The 6,546-nt window shown below is 41.9% G+C and overlaps 1 long non-coding RNA gene across 1 annotated transcript; it reads right to left on the bottom strand.

The window, feature by feature from the left end:
- Nucleotides 1-2,845: 2,845 nt before the first annotated feature.
- Nucleotides 2,846-4,998, bottom strand: LOC107192710. The gene is made up of 3 exons (XR_001516304.1): nucleotides 4,786-4,998; nucleotides 3,067-3,137; nucleotides 2,846-2,981 (listed from the first exon to the last, which is right to left on the bottom strand). It is a non-coding gene; the product is annotated as an uncharacterized LOC107192710 (long non-coding RNA).
- Nucleotides 4,999-6,546: the final 1,548 nt, after the last annotated feature.

The following is a 6,546-nucleotide window of genomic DNA, read 5'->3' on the forward strand; positions in this document are numbered from 1 at the left end:
TCTCTACCTCTCTCTCTCTCTCTCTCTCTCTCTCTCTCTCTCTCTCTCTCTCTCTCTCTCTCTCTCATATATAATACATATACGAAACAAGTATTCGACTCGTCCAAAACATTTGGTTCGATTCTATGAACAGTGTGTAACCTGCACACGTCAAGGTCGCCGAAATGGTACCATTAAGGTTCAGAGAGATAGATTCACATTCGAATTCATACGGAAAATCCGATATACACTGGGTCACCATCTATTATGCAAAGAGAATGTATATACACACACACACACTTTAGAAACACTGCGGAATAGACAAGAAACAGATGAAGTCACTAAAGTGTTCTGAACGATCCTAAAGTTGTTCTACAGGAAAACGTTTTATAACCACACTGATAAAGTATGAAATTTGGGGATTTGCTTGATCGTCGGCTGGCTGTTAGGAAAGATTGACTCTAGAACGACACACTCTAGAGTTCACCCAAGACAAGATTCTTCTATAGACACTTTAAGCAACAAGATACCCGACAGCATGATCTCAAGGTGGATCAAAATACGTATGGGTAAAAGGGTCCTACCTGCTTCCTTTCAAGATGACCCCAAAAGTGTCGTTCCAGGGTGAAATACATATGATCATGAAAGTGGTCAGAGTGAAAAATGTAAAACAAAATTGAACATATTTGAGTTACAATAATACGAAAGAATTTTCGCCGAATATTCAATTAACTCGGGTTACTTTCTTAATCATCAGAGCACATATACAATGACCCAAACATTTGTTCACAGACTTCCAAAATAACACTTACAATTTCTATATTCCCTTTATTACTACTTTGATCACCCTATTGTGAACAATTTTTCTAAGTGACACCCTTCCGTGAACAAACTTGCGAGTCACTGTATACGATCCAAGGAAACATGTGTCAAAAAAAGACTTACCTCGTACGCGGCGACAGCGAGAGTCCCGATCAGCAGTAGAACCAAGCAGCATCTCGTCAGCCCCGGGTTTGTCATGGTTCCCGGGCGAAGAGCGTAACCCGCGACCTCTTCGCCACCTCACTGGTCTCTATGGTCCTACTGGTGTGCCTTCCGATATTCAACTGTGTCTCTCTACCCGTGTACCGCGGTCGTGAAACCACGCCGTTGTGTGGAACGTGGTATGGTATGGTATGATATGGTATGGTTGGTAACCCAAGCCTCCCCTTCAAGGGCACTGATATCAAAAACTGACCGCCGCGGTAGCGAAACTCGAGAAAGAGAGAGAGAGCGAAAGAGAGGAAGGCTCGCGGAACAACACGCGGCGGACACGGACCGTACAAGAGCGTACCGGCGTTCGGTAGCGTCTGAAAGGCCGAGCGCGCCGGCAAGATAAAACTTTTTCAAAAGCCCCGGTGCTTCCCCCTCCCCTCAAACTCCACGCCGCCTGTTTCAGCCGCGCGCGTTCCCTTACTGTTCGTCACTCTGTCTCTCGCCCGCGCTCATACGCCTGGCCGACTTCCTCTTTCTCCGCCTTCCGTTCTCTCTCTTTACACTGCCACTACTACATGACAGTCACTCGACGCACGCACGCACGCACGCACACACACACAACACAAGCTACCCTCTGTCCTCGTCCAATCAGCGTTTGCAGACCTGTGTCGCTACCTCTCTCGCCAGCGCCAACATCTTCGCGCCCGTTCCACCATCTCCCGTGGCTCCATCCCCCTCTACCATACACCCCACCACCTCCAGCAACGGCTTTTACTGTCTCCTTCAAGAGAGACGCGTCTTTCTCGATTTCATCGTGACCACTCGCCCTCTCTCTGTTCACCCGACACGGCGTCAGCCGTCTCTATTACTCCCCCACCCGGCGATATTTCGCGACGATGCGGAGGAGAGACTCGAAAACCGGACACCGTTGGTGGTGTTCTTTCCTCTTTCTCTCACTCTCTCTCTGTCGCGCTACCTCTATCCCCTCCCCGTACCGTACCGTACCGACCACGGGGTCAAAGTCGCCACACAATGTGAGCCTCCGCGCGCACGAGGCACCGGGACCAGAAGTGGTTACCGTGGTTCTTTTAATGAGCAACGACCGGATCGGGAACCCTCGGTTTTCAATGGGGGAGGGGAGAGGGTCGTTTGATTCCAAGCGATGACTCCCTGGCTCGAGGTGTTTCCTTTCTTTTTTTTTTTTGGAGACTCGTTCCTAGAACAGCAAGATAAACAATGTCGAAACCCCTCGTTCGTATAGGTCGGAGACCTTTTACAACTCACCGGAGACAATTCGTACACTGACCATGTTGTGTACAATAAATTATTTCCATATATAAAACTTCTGTTTCCACATACGGAGATATTCCCCCGTTGCTTATACGTGACGCTCCATCGTTTCCACCGAGTTTCCAATTAATTCTATGCTGGAAATACATTTGATAAGTGGAGATTAAACGACTATCAATCTTAATCTCCCCAGACGTTAAATGATTTACCCCGGTATGAAGCCAGGCGGGTACCACAATAGAAAACAGTCCGGTGTGTATCGTTTCCTAAACGCCATACGTCTTCCAACTTTCGCGTGTATATGTTTACAGAAGACCGAAAATAGTCCAGTTCTACGCGCGATTTTATTTCCGATTCTCCCGTTCGGAACTCGGTTTATTCCCGAGCCTCGTCAATCTTTCAGCCATTTTCAAAGCTTTTCCGCGCCCCGAATTTCGCCCCGAACGTGTATGTCGAGGAAAAAAAACTGGACCAACGGGACATGGAAATTTGCTGGAGAATCGAGTTAGGCCGGACGACGAAACAAAAAAAAACAAAAAAAAGGTTCGACGTTTCATCGTGCACGCGTGCGTTGTTCCTCTCTCTCCTTCTCCTGGCCCCGGGCTTCTCCGTCCGGATCGGGGATCTGTTGCACTCAGCAACAGATGCGAGGGTGATCTTTTTTAAACGGGTCAACCGCGTCTTCCACGTCGCCATTCCATGCCAACGACAGCGCGTATCCGTCTCGAGGGAACATCCTGGAGGATTGAAACAATTATAATGGTGATTCCAGCAATGATAAAGTCAAGAAACTTTTGATTTTTCATCTCATCTTTTTCTTACCTTCCACAGACTAGTGATTTAAATCCCATTTATCAGCTCCTCTGGTCTTGTAACTATGATAATTCATGGTGCTGTAAACAGAACTATTGTTGTATAATAAATTACTATAAGCTTAAATTCTTTCTTTTAGTTATCCCTTTTTACACTCTAGCTATTTTCATGTCACAAAGATCAAGTAAATGTTTATGATACTAGGACATGACACATCCTTTGACAGCTTGTTCGATTGAAACATTATGTTCTATTGACAGGAGACAATAAAGAACCTTATATGTAAATCTTTCAAGGTTCTTTATTGTCTCCTGTCAATAGAAAATCTGAGCCTTCCCTTTTCAATACAGCTTGTGTCAGTCATTGTTAAATATGGAAAATGATTGATTGACACAGAACTGTTTAGTTAGTTTTCTGATACTTTGGCGAATAAACTGTACAATTGTAACACCTAGTGGATAATCATTATGCCATTTCTCACACCGCAATCCCACTTCCCTTGTCTTAAAGCTTTTGATATCTATCCGTATCAATATGAAAAAGAACCCGTAAAGCCTACAGTTTCAGTTAATCTAACCTACATTAACCAGTAGAAAGACAGGAAGCTCTTAAGTCTTAGTTCTTAAAATAACACTGCTTGGAAATTCAATTATTAATTGAATAATGCATCCAAACAGAAAAGTCAATTAGTCAGCTTAGGCTCTTAGCTACTTTTGTAAACATATGAATAAATAAACAGGAAATGTGTATACCAGTAGGTTCATTCAGGTTTCCCTCATATAAATGGAGAAACTGTCAGAAACGTTTAGTAGGTATCTTCATTTGGATGCACCAAACCCACAGAGTACTCAGATCCCAGGAATAGAATTAAATGAAATTTCAAAGCAAATTCGCGATTCTCGTAAAATGCAATTTGATTTCCAGAATAATGGATTGTTTTTTTTTTCAATTAAAAATCACGACGAAGAGATGGAAGACTTGATTATCATTGGTCATTCGCGAACACGTGAAACTGTGCAAGAGAATTTCCGCTCGTCGAAACCTGCCCGGTCGCGGAAAAAATGTTCAAATAAATTTCCGGAATACAAAGCAAACCGTTCAACAGATTTATAGTCCGACAGCTGGATTCCTCGATCGTACGAGCGCGCCCTTCGGCGGTTTCAGGCGGTTTTTATACGCTCGCGAAACTCGTTTTTTTTATGTTATCGGGAGACCATCTATTTTCAGTACATTAGTTATACAGACCCCTTCTCTTTCTCTTTTCGAAATATATTACGCGTTGTTTAAGTCATTGCCGTACTGAAATATTACAGTTTATTTACGATTGCGAAATGAGTGACGGAATAAACAAAGTTTAAGGTTATGATGTATACAACCTGTAAGATTTATAATCGATTGATATTCGTACTAAACGGTGTTTAAGTTAAGTCTAACAAAGATATTTATATTACTTATACGTAATCGAATTTCGAAGAAACTATACCTTAACTGATATTTCCAGCAGGTTGTCGTCACGCTCAATGTTTATTCATGTTAACTTACGTCTGAGCAAACAGGCGTCTTTAAACCGTCTGTGTGCTATCTGAGTGTCGAAGTAAATGATTAAATACATTTTAACTGACTAGTAAGACGAACTCATTTGATGTCCATGAATATAATGAATACATATGTAGCGATGATCAAATATATTAATTTTGTAAGGAAACATGTTAGAAAACAATGACTTACGTTTTGTAGTTATTATTTCTCTTTGGGTCAATTACAATCTACTTCTGTCTTTCTTTGTATGTAGTAACAATTTCGTAGTAGCGCGTTCGAAACATCGTTCCCTTTGAATAGAAATTTTTCGCTCGAAAAGCGTCGAACAAGGGAACTGGAACTCAGACGAGGATCCTCGAATATACCATGATCAAAAAAGTTTCACCAACCGCGATACTTCGATAAAAGAACAATAGATATTTGGAAAAATGGGCAGACGTATGAAACCGTGGCTGCCGCGGTCTTCTACCTACACCACCGGAAAACCTAGTCGGCACTTCCGGTGCACAGACGAAAAAGTGATTCAAAAAAGTAACTATTCGATATATTGATAATACTTCTAAACTAATAGTTACTTTGTAATCGGTTCAATATTCTTGAAAGATGGCGCGAATAGTAATCGTTTATATTTCATTAAGCTATATGCATTTTGTTTTAAACTATCAAATGGAATTTCAAAGTTAGAGTAACTCACTTGATCGGCATAGTACTTTGTGCAGTGTTTGAATAGATTCTCAACCAACCATTCTGATGATCGTAGTTCCACTCGACGCCACTATAACAATTAATTTCATAAATATTTGCAATAAATAAAGAAGATCTGTGCAATGTCTGTAATACACAGTTAAATCGACTTTTTAGAAAGCTTATTATACATTATTAGTTCTCGGTTACATAAATCATAAATTGTTATCGAATAGATTCTCAAGTTCTGACTCCGGTGACCGTAGTCAGCGGTTGCGATACCAAGTAGGTATCGAACAAAAGTACTCGTATCGAATGCCACCCGGAGCATAAGTAAGGGACCCCCTGTGGTGAGAAAGTGGGGTCATAGAACCCCCGGAGCATGCCTAATAGACCCCGTCTTGTGAGATGTATGTACATATTTATTTATCATATACAACTTATATTACGGGTATCGTATATAGTTTGTCACTGTGTCGTATCTAATAGGTTGCCACTGTTTTGTTATCCGCTCGGCGTTTAGTTCCCGTTTGGACATCTCTTATAACGTTGTACGGACAGTTATCGTTTTGACTGACCATTAGATTTGAAGCTTAGGAAACGTAGATTAATCCTCTAATATTGATAATAACAATAAATGAGTGGAAGACTGTTAAAATTGCATTTAATCGCGGAATACCACTACTTTTTTGACCGGTGGCGCCATCCGTGGGGAGAAGCTGAAACTGCTAGCCAATTATATGGCTACCAGTTTCAGCGGTTCGCCACGGATGGCGCCACCGGTCAAACAAATAGTGGTATTCCGCGATTAAATGCGATTTTAACAGTGTTCTGATTATTTATTGGTATTATCAATGACAGTGGATTAATCTACGTACTTTCAGCTACAAATTGACTGCTTCAGCTAACCGAAAGTTGTCCGTATAACGATGTACGAGCTGTCCAAAGTGAACTAACCGGGGTACGCACGACGAGATACAGTGTCAACCGTTGCAAATAAAGTGTGATTTTAACAGTGTTCTGGTCGTTTATTGTTATTGCCACTGACAGGCGATTAATCTACGTTCTTTCAGCTACAAGTTGAGTGCTTGGCCAAGACGAATCAGCCGTTATAGGGTACTAATCTACACTCTTTAAACTTCGAATGTATTGCATGACGAAGAAAAGTGTTGCCTCTGTTTAGTGGTTATGTGATTGCAACAGGTTTCGATCGGATTTACACTGTTAAACGAGCATCAGTTTTCCTCGTCATGGATTACATTTGAA

This window comes from Dufourea novaeangliae, unplaced genomic scaffold, assembly GCF_001272555.1.
Source record: "Dufourea novaeangliae isolate 0120121106 unplaced genomic scaffold, ASM127255v1 scaffold392, whole genome shotgun sequence".
Taxonomy (NCBI): domain Eukaryota; kingdom Metazoa; phylum Arthropoda; class Insecta; order Hymenoptera; family Halictidae; genus Dufourea; species Dufourea novaeangliae.